General features: G+C 37.3%; 1 protein-coding gene across 1 annotated transcript in view; it reads right to left on the reverse strand.

Moving 5' to 3' along the window:
* Positions 1–22,665, reverse strand: part of LOC150078277 (A-type potassium channel modulatory protein KCNIP1-like) — a 457,018-nt gene that overhangs the window by 27,367 nt on the left and 406,986 nt on the right. The window lies entirely within an intron of this gene.

Below are 22,665 nucleotides of genomic sequence, written 5' to 3' on the forward strand. Positions count from 1 at the left end.
ACGATTGCAAGGGATTGCTCTAGTGCACTCGTTGTTTCTCGCTAAATGGAGGTACCGGTGTCTTCCTAAAGTACTTGGCATGTTTCCCCCCGCTTTAATATTTCCAAGATTTCAGAGTTCTTTAAATAGATGACTGAGAGAAGTATCTTGTCTTTGCACTAAGTTTTCCAGAGTTTATATCGGGGACTTTACAACAGCACCACAATTAAAGGAGAGAAGCAACCCGGACGAAATTCTTTCATCAACCATTTCATCGGCAATCATCCATGCCATGTGTTGTAGACATAATAGAATACGTCGAAGGAATGATAAAGATTTTACTGGCAATAAAGTATTATAAAAATCAATTTTTGTGTATTCATTTTCCCTAATAATAATGCTAAATTGATGAAACAAGCTGGAACTATGCAATTATGCAAATGCAGCGTCGAATATCTAATATACATGCCTAATATTCTACAAATTAGACATTTTCCAAAAAGTAGTATGTCGAAAGTTGTCTTAATATCCCAGCAATTATTTTATAATCGTCCTCTGTTTTTTTAAGGTAACCGCAGTGATCCGTTATCCTCAGACTTGTTCCATTCGTTATCGATAAACGATTTCCATGCAACCTTTTATTTCGTCACTCCATCTTTGTCTCCACTTATCAACAGTCTGGCTCCACATGCATAGATAAGTACTTATTCCTCTATTATCAGTTCTGCCAGCAATAAGATCATCCCATGTCATTTCAGCTTTTTTTTTTATCCTTAAAAGTATGTCTTCAACTTACTCCGAGTTAAAAAAAAAAAAATAAATCAGTGGAAAAAATTCAATGTTTTTTTCAGAAAAGGGTGTTTCTGATTCATCTTGTAATGCTGATTTCAAAAATGACTTCCGTTTGTTTTCATCGCGTCAGGTTCTTCAAAAATCATGAAAGAAAATTAGATTTTTCACAAATTTTTATTAATTTTGGCAGAATCTGTGCACTGAAATTATTACAAAATGCTACTTTTACCAGACTTTTATATTTAAATACGTTTTGAAAACTATTAAAAAAGGGCAGTGTGGTAAGAAGTCCACTAAACACTCACCTCTCATTTTAAAGCTGATCTACCATGGGTCAAAGTTTCGTTTCTTTGATTTTCTTGCAGATTCTTCTACTTTACAGTCCCTCTTCAGAATCCAGCAATACAGTAATCAGCCATCTTGCTGATATTCCGCCTCCCCTGGTCGCTCGTCTCTTGAAGAAATGTCCTGAAGAAAACTCCCACCCTGTTCTTCACTAGCACTTCTACACTTTCTGGGAAGTAGTCGATAAGGGAGTGTAAAATATATACATTGACACTCACGTTGCAGTCCAGCTTCTTGAAATTTACCAACATATTTTCAGCTATATTCTTGTCTGGATCCTTGTTCCTCAAGGAGTTCTCAACAATATACCTGAAGCTAATCCATATCTGTTTTATTTTTTTATTTATAGTTCCTTCAAAATCTTGGTCCGTCATTAGCTTGTGAATTTTAGGTCCAACAAATATACCTTGTTTTAGCTTCTCTTGGGTGATCGATGGAAATTTAGTACAAAGATAGTTGAAGCAGCAACCTTCCTGAGGTAAAGCCTTCAAAAACTGTTTCATCAAATTCAGTTTTATGTTCAAGGGTGGAAAGAGGATAATTTTGGGGTCTACCAGTGGTTTATGAACTATGTTCTCTGATCCAGGCAAAAAACCGCCCCTCTTTGTCCAGACTTTTACATCCTTGCCAGAGTGTCCCACTTACAAAAGAAGCAACACATTTCTGTGTAGCCCGATTGCTGTCTAAGTAAGATGTCTATCACTTTAAAGTTAGCACAGACCAACCATGCTCTTTATACTTAGTATTTGTCAGAACATGAAATTCTCATGTTTCTTTAAAATGCACAGAGTGAGCCCTCGGAATTGACCCATATTTATTTCCATTGTGCATCAACGCACTTTTGGGACTTCTCGTTGATGAGTCAAGTCTCCGCTGTGTAGAATTTTAACTAATTTATAAATAGTTCATTAAATATCTTATATTACTGCAAATAAAAATAGCATACAATCGTCTTCAGAGAAGTAGGGGGACTAGTTCTCATTGTCTGTGTCTGTACCATGAGAAAAACGTCCCATGGGTTAGAAAAATTTTTGACTTAAGTCTAGAACCAAGGAGTTTTGTAGACTCCTTTGGTAAATTTAAATCTCTTACCAGATCATTGAGTTCATACTGTGAAAACAGTTGAGGCCTGAACTCAACGTCTCCTGGCGCGAAGTGTCTCTTTGCTTATATGAAAATGCATGACGGAATATTACACATTTTGATATAAACAACAAAGCTATAGGTGACATTCTTCACTCATACTGATTGCGTCGTTGCTCTTATATGTTCTAAATTATGACTGTGTATAGTTATTACTCACGGAAAGCAAGCAAGCAAGCAGGACCCCACAACGGTTACCAAAGATGGTATTCATCACCTTTCCTGATAAACTGTTTCATTCGCCTTGGGGATGTCTACGTTCCATTGATGCTAATTTCGCTTATGGTACAAAATAGTACATCTACCACTTCTAGAGCAGTCACACACCATTGGGATTGTACAAACACGTACCTATTTGCTCAAGTCTTCTGGAATCCATCTAGCTGACACTTGCACCACAACCACATCGGAGACGGACATCCTGCTTGCTTTGTACTTATTATTCCTTAAGTATACTCCGCCATGACCTTTTTCCATGATAAATTCTACCTGACGATGAATTTCAGCAGATGTAACAATCTTCCAACAAGGAATAACACTTCGCCATCTCTTCTCAGTACGCATTGATACTTACATCGCCATTTTTAAACCTGCGAAAGGGATGCAGTTTAGTCCTCGTTAGCCATAAGTTGCCTTTCATCTTGACAACCCGTTTTCTATAGGTTTATATTTATAGAGAAAATCGTTTGCATGGCATTAAAGAGTTCTTCCAGAAAAGAAATACTAAATCTAAACCACTCCACGGACTGTCAATGTGAAAGCAAATAAAAATAACTGTCAACGTTATTGACACAAAGACATTCTCTTAAATAAACTTTAATACTCAGGATGGTGACAGTCCTCAATCATAGTGTGCGAAAGATATTTTGTACGTTGGATATCTATTGGATACTTAGGCTAGAAAAATAAACAATTCTACAAATAAAAAGAAATTCTGTCCAAGAAGAAATTCATAGTGTTGTTTTTTTTGTGTGTGTGTTAATTTTTTGTGCTGAAATTTTCCGTTGGTTATGTGATTTATTGTGAATATCCTTAAGAAGTATTTCCTCATAAAATATAAGTTGGATTTTCACACATCCGATAGCTGCTGGCAGATATTTTCTTGCTATTCCTACAGACTCCGCGTTATCAATAAGATTAAGAAATTCTGTCTTCGGGGATCATACTCCGAGGAGTTGGTGCAAATCCAGTTACTTCTATTTACTCTTGGACGGTTCCACTGAAATATGTCCGAAGTTATTTTCACCTCGTATTGGCACAAGAGAAAAATGCATCCTAAGGGAATGAAATGCTAAGTTTCGAACGTCTATCAAATAAAATTAAAAACAACATCGTAGACTAGCAAGAGGAAGAACCACCCCCTTCCATCCGACCCCATGTGGAAGTTGGCAATACGACATCGTATACAACTTTATATAGAAAATATAATCGTAATTATTTTTTTCTTATTTCTTATCAGTTCGGTAAAACTGAATTTAGTCAAGCATTTCAGAATGTCCACGTGTCACAAGAAAGCTTTCTGCTCGAGGCTGCTCTTTTGTACTTTGTCACATACTGAAGATCAACGGAAAGTCCAAAATAGGGCAAAGAAAAGCTTCTTTATAGCATCCAAGCACATATAATAAAGAACAGAACGGTTCCGTAAGAAGAGAAAGAAAGAATGGAGATATCGTACAAAAAGAAATAATAATACCTACGAAACGTTAAGTATCGCAAATGACACAAACACGAAAAGAACAGCGAAGAAGGAAAGCCAAACGACAGAAGCCATACCAGCACGAGACCGACTGTCATCGTCTGGCAACAATACGAAAGAGAGCAATCACCAACAGAACCTGCTCTGCTGCATTTATTTACTTAGGGCAACCTAAACGCTGATTTGGCCATGGAACTGCTGCTCTCAAGGTAACCCTAGCAACGGCGAAAGTCTAAGAAGGTCGTCATGCACGTTTTCGATACGGCAGACAAATCCGTTGTTTGGTCGGTAATTATCAAAAAAAAAAAAAAAAAAAAAAAACGTCTTAAAACGCAGGAAATTGGTGGGAAACTGAGCATTAAAAAAACCTCACGGTAACCATGGTAACAGATAATGCGCTAATTGATGAAATTGCGAGTAATTCTCGAGAGCGACCTCTTAAATCGGAAGCGCATATGCGAAGGAAAGAAAGATAAAATACTCTCTTTCATAAGGTCAACTCCTGCAGAAGAAAATAAAGATGAGAAACTCTCTTTAAATCAGTAAGAATTACATAAAGGTTTCGAGTTTATTCTAAACACATTAGAGAAGAACTATCTTTCGCGATCTTCAATCCTATTTTTTTGTAAACTACGATCGCCCGTGTTCGGCTTTTACTAACCCGCAGAACTAAGTTCACGTGCAAGAGTACGGTGGCGCCATCTGTGTCATAACATACGTTCGTAATTTCTAAATAAATATTTGGGGAAGTCTGGATTAGTTTAGTGTGATCCTGATGTCTCCAACTAGCTGAAGCTTCTTCTACTAATTAGCCACTTTCAGCTAAAGGAAACTCGTGCCATTTGTCACGATACAGGGGTTTTAATAATGCAATTTTTATGAAGGATTTCTTTAAAATAATTAATCAATTTTGTGGTGGTATCCTCAAAACATTTTCCAGCCTGTGGTCTACCCAATCGGTATTTTATCACTCTTCATTCTATCTAATCTATCAAGGAGAGGTTTTTGTATCCACTTCGATATTAATCCTTAATTCTCAACGGGTATTCTAGTATAAAATAAAATCCATATTCTACGATGTTTGCGTAATAATAAAAGTAAGATAGAAACAAAATTTTACTCCAAAATCTAAATGCACGAGCATTATTTTCTATAAGCAATTCTACCACTATAAACATTTCGAAAAGAGTGAAAAACATAATTGTCTTAATCTTGAAAAGTACCATTTAATTTGCTTGACAGCTGCGAGAGTGTTTATTAAATAAGCGAAGCACTTTTGTTTTTCTGCTTCTCTAGGAGGTCACGCCCACTCGAACTACATACAGCAGAACAAGCTCACTGACTTTATTACGTGACATCTCAGCAATTACTGGACAAAGTGTCTCCTATCCAACCCGTAACGTATCATGTGTTCGAGCTGTCGCGGCGCAAACAACCGACAGGATGATCGGCGTAAACGAGGAGCACACTACGGTGGAAATCGAGTAACGTAACGACCCCTCATAACATTACTGACAGGTGGTTAAGGCACGTACGCTAAAAATTGGGTTAGCCTAAGATGCTTTTTTGGATGTCTTCTCTGGACGAAAATATAACGAGCTTCGATTATAAACAGGGTGGTTATAAAGTCCTTTCCCACTTGGAAAAATCAATAACTATCGATCATATACCAAAAGCATTATTTGCATTGTAATCTGTGTAAGTGGGAGTTTTATCAATAATAAAATGACGTTCGAAATGTGACTACCAATGATGGCAAAACATGATTAAGATTAGTTTCGATATCTCCACACCAAAAGACTGCTGCAGTTAGGTGGGACGACATTGTAGGTCAGGGATGTAGAAAATGGCGACTGATAATTCACTCTTCTGTGGTTTCTGATTGTCGCTGTTTGGGAGCGACTGGTGTAAGAGCAAGGCTTCTAGCAGGAGCTGTTTGATATTATTGTCCACAATAGGCACAGCACCATCCTTTGTAAAATTCATGCTTCCATTGATACTACCATTAAGATGAATGATTTTTTGGTTTACACCAAGGTCATTAATCTCCGCGATAATTTTGATCTACAACTGACTAAGATATTGTGTGCCACTGGTGTTCAAATTTCTAACTAATTTTTTTATTATTTTAAATAAAAATTGCACACATACTGATTACAATACACAAAACTGTTTTTCTGGTGCAATTAAAATTAATTATACGAAAATAGTTTTCGAGCTATTGATTTTTAAAAGTGGAAAAGATTTTATAACCATCCTGTATGTGATGGAAGGACATGAACAAGGCTGAATCTGACTTTCTATAGAAATGTCTATTAGGCTGATGTAATACTTAGTGCGGTATTCGTTCTCTTATAAGTACAGATTCTAATAACCTCGTTTAATTCAGATGAGTAATTAAATTTACTTAATAAACAGTTGCATTTTTTAAAATTGGAACCTATTCTGCTTCCAAGAAACGAACAGTTGTCACGAAGTGTATGTAGAGATGGTTAGAAACTCAAAACTCCCATCACTGCTAGAGGAACAAAGACAACACTTCATCCACTGATAAACAGTCATGTTGTGCCAGTTTATTGCACGTCCTGAACTTTGTAATATTGCAAACTTTATCTTTACCCAACACATTTTCAAGTTTGTTGGGGTATGGTTTTGCAGGACGTGTTGAAGGTTCATATTCTTAAGCAGATGAACAACTGTGACATGTTATTTTCCATGTCAACCAAAATCTTTCAGGATGTTTTATCCGTGGTGCTTTCTTTGTGTGAACAAGAAGGCACATTGACGTTCTCTTTCATATAATGTACATTCTGTAAGTGTCAAATTGATTGAACTATATCAATGTCTGACATCTTAGAGAGTTTCAGCTGAAAGGATATCACAAAATGAGGCAATACTTTTGCAGTCTTTATCCTCTAACTTCTCTACACATGCTAGAATACAAACAGAAAAAGAAACAGACTGTGTAAAACGCAGTGTAAGATCTGAAAATCTTACAAAAATAAAATATTTTTTTTGACTTCTGAAGTTAGTTTTCCTTTTTGGATTCTTGCCGTTGGGAGAAATGTTAATAGCATCAGTTCAATAAACAAGAATTATCCAGTAAGGATTGTAAAACTTAAAAGGTAGGAAGAACGAAAAACAGAAAAATTAGCTTTAAATCCGTCAAAAACAGAAAAATGACGGAAAATACTATAGCAAGCCCAGCAGGTGGTACGGCGCAACAAGTTTATGAGGGGTCACGCACCGGAAACGCATATGGCTAAACGCACACACAAGCCTCTAAAAATAGACGCGATGGTCTCCAGTGACACATTTGTGGTTTGTCTGAAGTGCTATGGAGACAAGCTGTGATGACACAGAAGGAGTTGTTTTGATGCATTCGGCCTACATGAAAGAGCTCAACGGATGTCAACAGGTAGGAAATAAAAAAGGAGAGGGGTATTGTGAATCACGTGCCACAGGGCTGGCTGACCTGCCAACAAATGAAAGGATAAAAATGAATATAGGAAGGAGGAGATTGGTAGAAACACTGTGGAGAGGCGTGACAAACTCGGAAAATTTGTGGATGGAGACGGACAAAAAAGAGTGTCAGTGAGTTGGGCAGTAAGAAAAGAGTGAGAGAGTGTCAGTGAGTTGGGCAGTAAGATGAGAGTGGGTCAGTGTCAGTGAGTGGGGCAGTAAGATGAGAGTTGGAGAAGAAAAGAAAGGAATGAGTTTTTTTAGATAGAGTAGCCGGTGGAGAAAAGTGGCTAAGTTTAATGTGTAGTCAGTATGAGGGGTAGATAAGCTTTAGGTGAACAGTTAAGTCGTTGATCTAATAAGTTAGTGAGAGAGGCAGTCGAGTAAGTGGAAAGATGAAGATGAGGTGCAGAAGTCGGTCAGACAGTCAGTCAAAAGTAGACTGAGTTTCGAAGTGAGAGATGAACACGTGCCATAGAAAAGAGGGAAAATTTTTCAAGATCCTTAAAGTAGATGAGAAGGCGTCAACTCCATTATGAAGGAACGATATTGCCTGATATTCTGAGAGCAAGTACGCTGGAGCTGATGAAATCCGAAGCCGGACAAAAAGAGTACAGCCATTCTGATCAGATGAAATTAATGCGTCCATAAAGAAATAAAAAGGTACCCAGGAAGGAATCCAGTATCTTATATCGAACTCCCCCAGTGATTGTGAGATGCGACCCAGATAGAAAGGATCCCCTACTCCCTTAGAGAAGGATGTACCGTGAAGTCTGTCAAGTTATGTAAGTAAGTGATTAGTTTGCTTAAGTACCCTCTCCATCTCACCGACTATAGACACCCGATAACCAATTTATCAGAACTTTTGATTGAACACATATGTATAAGTAGTACTATATTGTAATGAATAAGTTAGTGAATGATATTAACTGAAGGACATTACCCAGGGCAAGTCATATATATACATAAATAGATTTTGGAAGGGATTAGATATAAAATTTTTAAAGTGATTGATACTTGTTAATATTTGGTTAAAAAAGGTGAATGACTAAGTATGAATTTTGGAAGGGGATAGACGGATGTCAGTAACCCCCAAATGTGCAAGTAGTTAATTGTAGAAATTTGATAGTATTGATTACCTAGATCAGAGAAGGTTGTAGGCTATAATCTGTTAGAAACCAGAGTAATGATTTATACTGAAATTAAGAGTATCGGAGCTTTATCAATTTGGAGTAGGAATTGTTTTGTAATGAAAGGAGAATGTTAATAGATTCTTTTGAAAGTTAATTGAACTCAGAAGTAAGGAAGTAGAAACATTTTGTTAGTTTAGAGGCTTTTGTTATGATTTATGATTTATGTAAAGGAAATAGCCCTCCTTGAGTTTGCTCAATAGGCAAAATACTTTGCTCATATACATTTTGTTATAAGAAGATGAAATTAAATCTATTTGGTCATGAGTTTAATAAATTTCTTTTGTTTGATGTATCTATGTAAAAATGTCCAATAAACTGATATTTTTTATACAACATTTGTGTGTCTCTTTGTTATTCTGAGAAAAAGCCTATCCAAAGGGAATTAAACACTTCAAGGAGATTTTCCCCTAGAGCTTGGAATTTTCTGAAGTAAAATAGTCAGATGCGCAAGTGGGGAGTTATTATAAAGGGGAGTTGTTAATAGGGGAAATAATAAATATAACCAAATATATAAAATAACATTTTCATAAAATAAACCCCCCCCCACAGCAGTTTTATAGGTCTGTGTAACACAGCATGTTTTCCATCTATTCTTTCAAGAGTCGTTACCATCTTATTTGGTTATATCTGCAGAATCTCCCATAAGGATATTCCCAGATGCCACCCGAGTTTCATCGGTATTGCACTATTTTAAATAAACAGTGCATTCATGGTAACACACCGTCATTTATTAAAAGATCCCAACGATCGTTTCGATGGTATTTTCCACTTTATCAGAAGTACCCAAGTGTGTACGAGTACGAGGAGTGAAATAACTCACTAGTTAAGCAACGTACTGAAGTTTAGAACTACAAAACCTTTTGGAAACTTTCGTCCACACACTGTTTTTAGTCATATAATTTCATTTGCAGAGAATAAGCGATGTCCTACCTCCACACAAACACAGTTTGACACCTTCGTTAATGATTGGGAAATGCTGGTTACGCAGCAAAGTACATATCAAAAGATGACTTGCTTTTTGATATGTGCAATAAGTCTACTAGCTCACGAAACGCGAACAGAATATTAGAGATTATAGAAAGAACATTGAGCTGAGTTTAAAATTTTGAAACAAAGCACGAAGCAGTTTTTTATATATAAGGAATAATGCCATTACGATGTATATATTATTTCTGCTTGTAAAAGAATAAGAGAAGTTTACCTCAATATGAAGTAAACAATCTCAATATTATTTCTGCTCGCACAAACGTCGACAAAAGTTTTTTTTTTTTTTTAATATAGCATTGTCTAAAATTTAAATGATAAGTGATTTTATTCCTTCTACGAGATTTGATCAAGATGCTCAGGGATCTTATTAAAAATGTTGCCAAATACTAAGTATTCTATGATGTCACTTCTGAAGTCCTCTTGAAACAAGCAGAGTAGGTGGAAATTCTCCTACTGTTGGAAGACGTTTGTGAAACCCCATTTTTTTATCCACTTCAATATAGCCTACGATTTCGGTTTCGTTGATCCTCAAAACGCCATGAAATCCCATCAAACTAGTTTGGAGAACACGCAAAGAGAAATTGCGAAAAAGACAGACTCAATGAGGGCCCATTGCAAAATAAATCTTGACCTCAAATTGCCAGGCTGGCTTCAGCAGCTGTAATTTGAGCGTTAAAGATTTAATCGTCATTTTTGAAGTCCATAACATCGCCCATCAATATTTTACCCCAACGAGAAAAACTGTATCAAAAGTTTTACAACAGATACTGGAAGCCAATCTGCAAAATGGCGTGATGAAGATTTCCACTCTTTCTTTCTGGATGACGATCTGAATTCATGACGATTTCTGCTGGAAAACGTTTTAATAACACCTCGTATTTCAAACCATTTTTTCGCTAAGGTGCTTAAAAGTAGAGCTAAACATTAGCTCGGATACTATTGGAAAACATACTACTTTCAGGCGTACATTTTTCAAATTTATATCAAATTGTTAAAATGTCCAAAGGCCGTTCAACATTTCCAAAGCAGTTAACGTAATCACTCATTACAAATAAACAGTGTGTTCATAACAAGATCATCTTTTAACTTTAAGAATCTATTGACTGCTTAACGGTAGCACAATTGAACAAACAGCACAGCAGAGATAAATATTTACCAACAGAATTCGATTCTGTCAATATTTAGTTGCATACTAAGCTTTATATTACTCAGCGACACAATCAGTACAAATGGCAGTGTTATTAAGGAATGCATGACGCAAAATTTCTCCTTCACCTAAAAGTAAATGAGATGATCACAGGAACCTAAACAAATATATATATATATATATATATATATCTGCGTGCGTGTTCCCCCACAAAGAAAAGAATTACCTCTTTCACTTCGAGAGAAAGTGGCCATTTTCAGCAGAAAGGAAAGAGGTTCCTGTTTTCAGGGACTGGTATAAGTACCATGGAAGCTATTAGCACCGAACGTGACTTGCTTGTCGATAAGATGCCGTACTTTAAACCTGTGATAAAAGGACTATCTCTCAGTTCCATATGAAACTGATACACGCAACAGAGAGCAGAGTAGAGAGAGACAGAGGATGAAAAAGGAAAACGAACAACAATATTTCATACATCACAGAAAATCGTAATAAATGTACACTGTCTGGTAAACATCCTCCATTAACGAAACATATACTATGTTTTAGAGGAAGTTCAACTCACTCATCCATTATTTTAGACCTGTTTCCATATTCTCCTGATATCAATATCGTGCCTTACAGCGTGGCACTCCAGAGCCATTCTCAGTGAGAGAGAAATCATTCGCTGCCCTTCTATTCGGTTGTAAAACAGATGTTCCTAAACTAATTCGCTTAAAATGGATATGAACTTAAGTGAGCAGAATATTTAACACACATACATGATTCTCACATGCTTCGCTGTTCTCCAGAATTAAACATAAAAGACAAAATAAAACGCACCTCTCTTTCTCTCTCTTTGGAAAGAGAAAGATAGTTTTCAAAGCCCTATTAGCCATAACTTAAGTTCGAGAAAATCAAAAATCGTGTTGAATACATAAGTGTTGCGATTTGTATTTATAAAATTATAACGAATTATGCGTCTCTAAAATTCAGTTTTTAAATTTAAAACTAACATTCAGTATTCGTGTTTCTAGGGAAGTTAAGAAAAATCATTTAGTTATCGTACGCAATGCGCTATATTTCAGGCACTTAGCAAATAGTAATAATTCATGATTGATAAATATGAAAAAGAGCAAAAAGCAACGACTTTTATGCTCAAACCTTTTCGTTTCTGCGCATCCACCTCATTCCCATTCATTCCTCCAACCGGCGCATAGCAACAAAGTCCAATGCTTCAGTTATTATAAAGGGCTTATGGATAACCTATGGATATGTAAGGAATTAAATAATAATTGCCGGATTTCTATTGGTCCGATTTTAATGAAATTTATAAAGGCTAGACTAATCGTTCTAAAAGTTTGTGTGAAAGGTAGCTGTTCATGATATGATTTTTAACATGTTATTTTGTAGCTGATAATGTCTATTTTTCAGTTCTGAGTTCATTATATGCTGTTATAATGAACTCAGACAGCGCAAATCTTTCTAAAAGGCACAAATATAAAATTTGGAGAAAATCCAGCCCTTGGGGAGTCGAGTTATAACGTGCAGACGGACGAACAGATTTCATAATGCGACTTCTCCAGCTCTAACGTATTTTAATAGCGGTTCTTGACGTTAAAAGGATAAAAAACCTTCAATTCAGCCAAGATAAAACAGTGGACCACTGATCAAACCAGAATTGATTTTCAGTTTTGTATTTCGATTACCAGCAAAGATCAAAGATATAAAAAGTGAACTCCATGGGTCTCGATCGTCCTTTAACTGTAAAATTGTTAGATGTCTGTGGTTAATGCAGAACGATACTCCATTACTCCAGTAAAGGAACTAGAAAAATGTCTCTGACAGCAGTTCAGTCGGTTTCGTAGTGCCTTTCTTGATTTTTGTACGTATACCCATCCCATGACCGGTCACGAAGCTCTCTCACAGCAAGCTGTTCCATACGACGAGCCTTAAGGCAAAATTCTGCAAACGAATTCAATTAGCACCACCATGTTCCAGAAGCTCTTTCATTGAATTCTTCACTCCTCCGGGCCAAACAAGAGCGCTATTGCTAAACTTGTACCGGAATCTGTATTGTGTTCCTTCTGACAATTTAGCTGGGCATTGTCGATTCTTTTGTGCTCTCAACATAACACGCCCAAGGATAAATCAGTTTTTAATACGATACGCGAACAGACGAAGGAATTGGGAATATTTGTGCATTAACAGCTTTTCGTCAAGCTGGTCGGGGTATCAGAGAGCGCACCTGATATTTGTTAGTAACGCATGCAGTTAACGCTGTTAGACTCTTATCTTAGATAAAACGTAAGATGGCGACGAAAGGAACAACAACGAAGGCGTATTTTAGACGGCTGTTTTCGATGGAATAAAGAAATTCTCTTCCTTAGTTCGTGGTGGCCTCTGAGGTAGTCAGTTGGTCACCGGTTGCCAAGGGAACCTCTTCTCACAGCCTTGAAGTCTGACCTTGGCTTCGTTGTTATGGGTTGCAGAGTATGACGGGAAATCTGAGCTCTCTCTCTCTCTCTCTCTCTCTCTCTCTCTCTTGTATTCATTCGCAAAGCGAGACGTTCATAATTTTTATGGACAAAAGCACAATATATCTTTGTCTCGTAGTTGATTTGTTGCATATTTTCTTTCTTGACTTAATCATTTTAAAATATTTTATTTTACTTGCTGCGCTAAATTACGTTCCACATAATGTTCTTTTAGACTTAGTTTTATTGAAAATAGTAGTCGATTTATCAGGAAAAAAAGCTCATGTTTCTGGGAGATAAAAACGTGCAACGCTTGCCTGAGACTGATTAACTCGGCCACGGTGTGGAAAATTCCTAGATTCTCGAAAGGACTCGACAACAGACCTTTTCAATAAAGTGTGGAAGAACAGTGATCGTACACTGTGCTAGCAGTGAGGAAAAATGTTACACAATCTACCAATCTTGAGTGAGTTGTCCCAATGCATTTGAAGTAATTAAGTTAGGTGTTAAGAGTCAAAGCAACTATGGTTGAGGAATTAGAATATTTGAATATTATGCTAGTGATTGCGCGTATTCTGCTGTTTGTTTGACAGCCGAAAACTGCAAGTGTTTTGTCCAGAAATAGCATTTTAAAAATGCATTTTAAATTTTGTATATTTATTTTAATAACTGCCACACGTACTGTATTAAATATACAGTATATCATAATCTTCGAGTGTATTATATATCTTTCTTTATTGTCCTTTTGCACTTACACAGAACTAATCCATTCAATAATAGAAAATTTAAATACCCGATGAAGTTGTATATTTAACCAGTAGCTAAGAGCGATCCTTTTGTGGTAGGCTTGCAAAATTACCAGTTTTCCTGGTAATTATAACGTAATCAAATTAGAGTCACGTCTAGAATAGCACGAACTGTCTAAATTAATTGAACATCTGCGGTAAGTTAAATTCCTTCCTAATTGGGTTTCAGTTTAAAATATTGGGAAATTATTTTCTAAGCAACCATCTGACGTACTCATTTCTTCCAATGTCTTTCCCATCAATTCCATTGATCGAAAGTTCGATTTATCAGAGTAAGAACTAATAGGAAGCATTCAGTTCCCTTTCAACTCCATATCACCTGTCGCTGGTAACTGATCGTGCTTCTCTTCCGCTGTCTTCAACTAGGGAAAAAAAACAAAGAAAGATCCTGGTAAAGTTAAAAGGTTGTGTTGCTTCGTATGAAGTACAGCAAGCGAAGCAAACTCCAGTGAAGAAAGAAAAAAAAAACTGCAGTAGAATATGTCAGAGAAGTCATGGATACGAAAATCATTCAGTCTTAAAAAAACACCTGAAATATTTCATTTAAAAGAATACAAATTCCATACGTGCCTCCTTGGCCTTTCATGACTTCCGCAAACCATTATTGGAGCAACTTTTCAGTGCTCAATTTACTTCGCAGTCTAGATTTCAAACCAAATGTGGTTTCCATCGATTTCTTGTCGAGCAGGTTTGTCCCCACCAACTTATATCGCAGAAAATAAATAAAATTTCTTGTTCCCCACGTGGGAATATGATCCTGTTAAGTTCATGCGCAGTTGTCCAATTTTATGATTTCTTGTAATTTGAGCTGACGGAAAGCATTTGCTTCCATGTTATTGTAGCAGCTTTGATCAGAGGAGGGATTGACTTACGACATTTAAATAAGAATGTGACATTACCTGGTTGGTGCAACGAAGGAGTGAATTTTATGAACTTTTTGGCTTCCATAAAAGGAGGACGATTTTCGTACGTAAACTTGTATTCGAAGCTATCTGAAACATTTTTATGGATATATGAAAACATCTCTCGGGATCGATACAAGTGTCCCGCAAAGAACTCAACATAATAAATGACAACATGGGGTTAGAAAACCAAACCCAAAGTTCTGAATAAAGTCAATTCCCAGTCCAAAGAGAAGTTAATTAAATATTCATTGGAAACTAGGAAAGAATACTAAAACAGCGTGCATAAGACATTGTCAATAAGAGCCCGGAAAAAAACAATTTATTCTCACACTCATTAGGATCACAGATATTTTATCTATATACAACGATCTATGCAAAAAAAAAAAAAAAAAAAAAAAAAAATGCAAACTGAAGTCATATGGTGTGTATAAGTAACCAGATCGCGTTAACCAGACAAATGCCCAATTTATCTCATGATTTAGGCATTATTCTGGATGCTCTCTGTTCCACTAATTGGGAACAGAGAACATCACTGATTTCTAAAGAGGTGGATTGTCGTTGCCAGTTTAACAGGTGCTACAGAAGAGAACATTGCACTTCTTGAGTATAGTAGTGTCATTGAAATCTTGAACGAATAAAAAAAAAAAAAAAGCAACTGGATCTTCTTACGACCTAAATTGGCCATAAATCATCCAATTGTTTTTCAGATTGGAAAATGATATCAAATGCCACGGTCATCTGCATATAATTAAGTATCAAACAGTGTAGGGGATACATCCAGTTAGCATTAATTCGAACAGCCGAGATGGCCGCATTAAAGACCGAACCTTGAGTAATCTCCTCTTACTGGACATGTAGGCTCTCGCAGATAGCACAGTGGCTACAATCACCATCCAGCCACACCGGGTGGAAAAGGTCTGAGATCGAACCTTATTAATGACACGATTAACTCTGATGCACTTTTATACAACGTGTCTCAGATAGTCTGCCTCAGGCGACGATCGCACGTTTTCCTTCCAAAACGGTGTTTTCTTTTTCTTTTTTTTTTGTCCAGAAAACAGCAAACCGAACGAAGAATACACGCAGTTACAGACATAATAAGCTATCACAACATAGCCTTAGTTTTAGGAACAAAAATTTCCAATAAACATACACTATGTAACAAAAGTATTTGATTATAAATATGTCATAAGACATGAAAAAGAAAATGCCAACCCACACAACAAATACAGAAAATTCCTGCTGCAGTTAAGGTTGAATTTGGCAAGGTGCAACTCTGTTTTTATGTACCTAGCCACCTATTATTAAAAATGACATATTATACATAACAAATGACAAAGCAACACACCTGTAGCAGTGCAAACGCACGATCCCTCTGGGCTAAGGAGACCCACAGCTAACAAAGGAGTACCTCTTCTACAATAAACATACCTAAATAAAGGAACCGGCTGTTCACAAGCATAACCTCTTCAAAGGGGCATCAGTGCTTGCTTGTAAACTACAAAAAAGGATCGTATTTCCGTGTTTGACCGCTATATGGCAAAATCTCAAAATTACAAAGTATGAGAGAGAATCTTTATTGCAACCTAGGAAAAAGATGCTAGGACATCACCCTTTTTAGGTTAAAAAAGCAAACGCAAGAGCTTATGGGCATTAAAAGTAAAAATCGAAAATAGCTTCTTTTTTTCTCTCGAACAAGTTAAAGAACGATCGACTTGAAGATGAATTGCTAAGTCGACCCTTCCCAAGGAATTTTGGAGTAGGACCTGACAGTACTGAATTTCGGAGTTTCTTGCTGCATTGACATTTCTTCGGAACGATAGTGATGGTTCATTTGCTTCGATTTATAAACTCTGGACAGAGGATGTTCTAAATGCTCCAGTAGCAATGTGATGGCTGGATGATGAATTGGTCTAGCCATCAAAGTACACTGTTCTAGCAGATGCTTATATGTACTTGGGACCCATAATCTAATTTAGATCGGACAAGTACATGATAGAGATGCAGTGAACTGCAGCGGACTGCTCCCCATTTATTGGAGGAGATGGCACGTAACAGGTTCAACCCCTTGTGCACGACTGGATTGATGTTTTGTCTGAGCTTGAGTTCTGGTTAAAGTTTCCGTTTGCGACAAAGGTGTACGCAGACGGTCCGTCTTCTGAGGCAAAAACCCGAATCCATTAGCCACTTCCCAAGAGCTGACTTCGTCAATGGCGTGCTGAAATTGCCTTTCGATAGTGCCCTCATGTTGCGTGATTGCGAAAGTCATCAACGAGAGACTTTAGCTTCAATAGTACAAGCAGAATTTGAAGTCTAATTAATGCGCAGTTTTTTTTTTACTTAATGGAAATGCCTATTTGTTTCATCAATGTTTTCAATAATGTGAGTGTTCTTGTGTGTTTCTAATTGGATAGCTTTTAATTTATCAGTTTAGCCAGCTCTACGTTTCAGTATAAAATTATTGGTGACTGCAGTATTGATGGTAGAAAACAGGGATGCAGTTAATCCATTATGAATACTAAAGTCGAAGTTTTCTTTTCCTTTTGATGAAGTCGGTCCGAACCATCTGTCGCTCTGGATTTCTAAAGTTATCCGGTTTCCATTTAGAACAATAACATTTTTAAACCTGTCATTTGTATATCTAAATATGAATGAAGTTCTTTCAGTTTTGGTATTGAAATATATATAATCTTTATTGTAAGGTGCAAAGATACATGCAGGTACCCTGACTTTACAAAAGCCTTCACGGCACTAAGCCGGGGGTTAACAAGCGGAAGAGATATCATCTCGCCGGAAAAATAATACAGGATAAATAAATAACAGAGCAAATTGTATATTTACTTAAAAAATAAAATAAAATTAAATAATAATAAAATAAATTAAAATGACACAGGATAGTTCGCTTGAATTCGATTTTTCGTGGAATTCTTGCCGAGCAGGAGCGATCTCATCATTTGATGGTTGTGGAACACACGTGCAGAATCGGACAAGTGCATGGACGCCGACCTGTGCGATTTTGCACAGGTCGGCGTCCATGGATTAAGCTAGATAGAGCTTCTGATGAGGGAGGAACCGATCTTTAAAATGTAGCCTCGAAGAAAGAACAAGAAGCTTGGAGTGGAGTGGAGCGCTAGTTGAGGGATTCGCCAGCACACAGTGTTCAAAATGTCGGGCGCTGAGATTCTTCCAGCGATCATTTTGATGGTGAAAATTAGCCTTCTTTCGTTCATTAAGGCTGAAAATCTGGTTAAATTCAGTGCTTTGTCCATCGATGTTGTGTTCTGTTGTGGTGTGAGATGACATTTCCAGGTCGCCCACTTCAGGAGCTAGTATTCTGCAGCGTTAAATGGTTTGATTGCGGTGTTTGCAGCCAAACCCCCATAACTGATAAGGGAGGACATACATAACTCATTATTTTCGTTGGCTTAAGAATCTAAATCTTTACATTCGAGAAAAAAAGTGTCTTCACAATCGAAACCATTGTGTTACAGAAAAACTACATTTTTAAAGTGAAGTAATCCTCGCAATGATATGTTTTTGGTCTCTGTTGATCGTCTCACTATTACCATGATGGATAAGAAATGTTTCTTTTTGTTAGACAGCAGAATAGTATCTTAGCCGCGCTGAATCAGATATTAGTGCAACTAACATTCATAGGACACCGTATGAGCCAATACCCGTGTACGAAGAAGTATTATTCTCCCCTTAGTGACATTGTTCCCATATCATCTAAGAGGAGAGTGTGCTTTCCACGACACACACACTCTTGCAGAAAGAATGTACTGTGTATTTACCCAATGTTCCACCAGTATTTACGAGAACTAAACGTTCCTATATCTAAACCTTTTATTTACTTGCATGGAAACGTCCCCGCTTTCTTTTCTTTGCAGATCCAACACACCAAGTTGTTTATAAAGCCTTGGTTTGTATCGATTTCTTGTCTCTTGGGTTCATGATCAGAAGATTTATTATGTTATTTTCTTTGTCGACTATTTGTGAATGTTAGGAGACAGCTACACCTCTTACAGTTCTTTTTTTTTTTCACCAGTTGCAGTGAAAGTCCATGTACATAAAATTTATCACGTTGTAATTTTTAATATTAATAATGGCAGTTCATTATTACATTTTCAATGAGCAGTTTATTTCCAGAGTTACAAATAAGAGAGAAAAACAATCAAGCATAGCAACTAAGAGTGCCCCATCCACACCCGCATCAGTAACTATCAGATGCTACATTCATAACATAAGTCGCAAACTTCATACAGTTCAGTCTATTCTCCTTGCTGCAGAGTATGATATTATTTGTTTAATGGATACCTGTCTGAACCACAATCGATCTATCGACACACTTGGCCTCCCAAGCGTTTTGCGAACATAAAGAAGTGGGGTATCAAAATCAGATTATTGAACAAAATGTGTTGTAAATTGTGGTACTGTATTTTTTTTTATAAAAAGAGAGATGAAAATGTAAGACTGCAACGAACGGATTGTCGTTGTGGTGCAGTAACTTCATTACGTGTATGGCGAGTAGAAGAGCATTAACGTTAGTGGAATACGCCGACATTCACTTTGTGTATGCGAAGGAAATGGTACAGCTACAGCCACTGAATATCAGTGTCGTTTTCCAACAAGGAGACACCCTACCCGCGTGTTTGTCAAAGTCCACCGTAATTTGAGGGAATGGGTACAGTGAAAGGGCATCACGACGAATCATATTATGCACAAGCTGATCATATTATACACAGCCAGAGGTGCTGGATACCGTGATGTTAGATCCGTCCACTAGCACTCAAAGAGTTGCCGCAAGGACTGGTCACCTGTAGAGATTTCAGGCATTGTACGCAGGAGATTCAATAGCGCGTAAGCGATTTTGTTTATGGATACGTAATCATATCAGTAGAGTTAGTCGATCTCAAGCGAGAGTAGTATGGTTTTTTCCTCCCCGGAAACTCTGGTTTATCGTTATTGAATACCTGAATTGCATGGGACTCCGATTAAATGAACACAAGACGGCACAAATGGTTTTCACCAACAAGATAATTAATAACAGCCTATCAATACGCGTGAATGGAAGAGAAGTAAAAAAAAGTTCAGACATGTTGATCTTGATCTGAAATGGGACGAAAACCTGAACTTCAACACCACATTTCGGACAAGAAAAGAAGAAAGCTTATGCAACACTATGGACCTCCAGACAGGAGCTAGTAGGCATGAAGAATCCCGACCTTATTAAGAAGTACATTTTAAGATGCGTCATTCCTATCCCTCTCTACGCATCTCAAATTTGGTCCTCTTGTTGTTGTCATTGGAGGTTTTACGGTGCAACGGCAGCTAAATGCCATTGTGCGCCAAACTATGGTAGGAGATATCAGGTGTTATTAAAAGCGAGATGTATATTACGTGGGATTTAAGCACTACGTTCTATCGATTATCATAGCATTTTATCTTTTTTAGGAAACTGCATTAATGTCAGACTGGTTGTCTAAATTTTGTTGAAAAGTAGGAGTGATTTGGGCTGCAAGCTTTGATAGCAATATGATTTTCTGTACTCCATTATAGAGAGTGCAATCAACTATGATATGCTGGACTGTTACATGAGCATGGCAGTTCGAATAGAACACTGCATCTGAGGAAGAAAGAAGATAAAAGTGAGTGAGGTATGTATGTCCTATTCACAGTCTTGAAAGCGTGACTTCTTCCTTTCGGTTCGAGCGGAAGCTAGATGGCCAAGGCTGGACATCCGGTTTAATCTGAAGAAGTTTGTTGCCTTCTTGGTTTTGGCGGATAGTTTGCCAGTGATTCAAACTTCGCCTTATTATAAGACTTTTCTAGTCAGTGAAAGAGATTTTGAAAGAACCGTCAACTGGTTCCACAGTAGTGCATGGTCAGCACTCTCATTGCCAGGTATGGCAACATAGCTAGCAACCCAAAAAAAAAAAAAAAAAAAAAATTTTACTACTTTCATGTCCTTAGCTAGATCAGTCAGCAAGTTATGAATATTACCAAGTAGGTAGTTGAGATGTTTCCTTGGCTGCTGTAAATTGTGAAAGGCACTAAGGGAGTCGGTAAAAATAACACTATGGGTAAACGGCTGCAATTTTAGTTTCCAAGGCCATTTGTATGGCATGTAGTTCAACAGTAAAGATGCTGCATTCTAAAGGACTGGAGATTGTGGATGGTGGAAAAACAACAAGCAGCACCAACATGGTCAGTTTTGGAGCCATCTGAATATATTCGGGTATAAGATTCATATTTTTCGATTCAAGATTTATTAAGGTGTTTTATATTCTGTGGAGAAAGTTCTTTTTCCCCATTCTTGCATGGACAGATCACATGCTGCGGGACACAGAGCCCATGGAGGAGCAGTTGAACTAGTGGTGGCTATTTTAGAGAGGTCTAGCCACCAATTATCTAGTAATGAGCGAAGACGTATCCAGCAGGTCAATTTATTGATGGAAAAGTGGCATACAAGTTCTTGAGTAAACAGATATTACCACGCTGGATGCAAGGGCTGACTTTTATTTTGACAGCATAATTCAGCAGTAAAATTTGTCTTCGTAGAAAGAGTGGAGGTTCAGCGTAAAAGCTCTGGATTGGAGATGTGCGCATTTCTCCAAAAACAATGCGCGGGCCACTGTAGTGAATAGGGTACAAAACTTAAGATGCTGGGTTTGGCAGAGTTGTAAACTGGAGATTGTCTAATCGTGATCTTACGATAGCATGATATAAATGAAGTGTATGACGGTCAGCACCCCATGAAGTAGCTTGATTGATTGATTGATTGAGTTTTATTGGCGCATCAGCAACTAAGGCTATAATGCGCCAAAACCTTGTCATAAAAAGGTAAAACTTTCAGTGACCTAATGAATTAGGTCACTAAGTCAGGGTATAAAAACAAGTATAAACTATAAAAGACAAAGATCAGTAAACAAGTAACCATAGTAAATGTTAAAATAATAAGATTTTTTTTTTTTTAAATGCGTGTTAAAAGGAAACTAAAATTTTAGGAAACTAAAAACAGCAGACACATTATCATTGTCGGATAAAATCTGACTGAGTGTATACGGCTCAGTCAGATGGTTAAAAGCGGTAAAACGAGCATTTCTAAAACTGGTACAGTTACATAAAATATGTTCAACGGATAAAATGGTGTCGCACTGCTCGCACATAGGAGGGTCATCAGCCCTCAGCAAAAAGGAGTGTGTAATATGACAATGTCCTATGCGGAGCCGAGCAAGAACAACTTCCTCTTTGCGATCTCTGCGTAAGCTGGACCGCCAAGGATGGATCACAGGCTTAATTCGACATAATTTGTTTGTAGTAATCAGTCGATGCCACAAATCTTGCCACTGAGATTGTAAATTATTACGGATCACTTGCCTGTAGTCTGTATAGGGGACTAACAGGCCAAGATTATCCATCAGGGCTGCCGATTTGGCTGCAATGTCAGCCAAATCATTTCCTGTAATCCCGATGTGACTGGGGATCCAGCAGAAATGGATATCGAATCCACTTACATAGAGGCTGTATATTATCTGCTGAATTCGGGACAGTGTTGGATGATTGGTGTGTGACATCGCTGATAAAGCCTGTAGTGCACTCATTGAATCGGCATATATAATACACCGTTGGTAACGGTGTTTTCTTATGTGATCTAGAGCTAACTCTATGGCATGCAGCTCTGCAGTGTAAATGCTGCAGTTAACAGGTATCTGCTCTGATATGGTTTTATTTGGAAAGACAGCAGCAGATCC

Source organism: Mastigoproctus giganteus, chromosome 11, assembly GCF_048544385.1.
Source record: "Mastigoproctus giganteus isolate SK-2022 chromosome 11, ASM4854438v1, whole genome shotgun sequence".
Lineage (NCBI taxonomy): Eukaryota > Metazoa > Arthropoda > Arachnida > Uropygi > Thelyphonidae > Mastigoproctus > Mastigoproctus giganteus.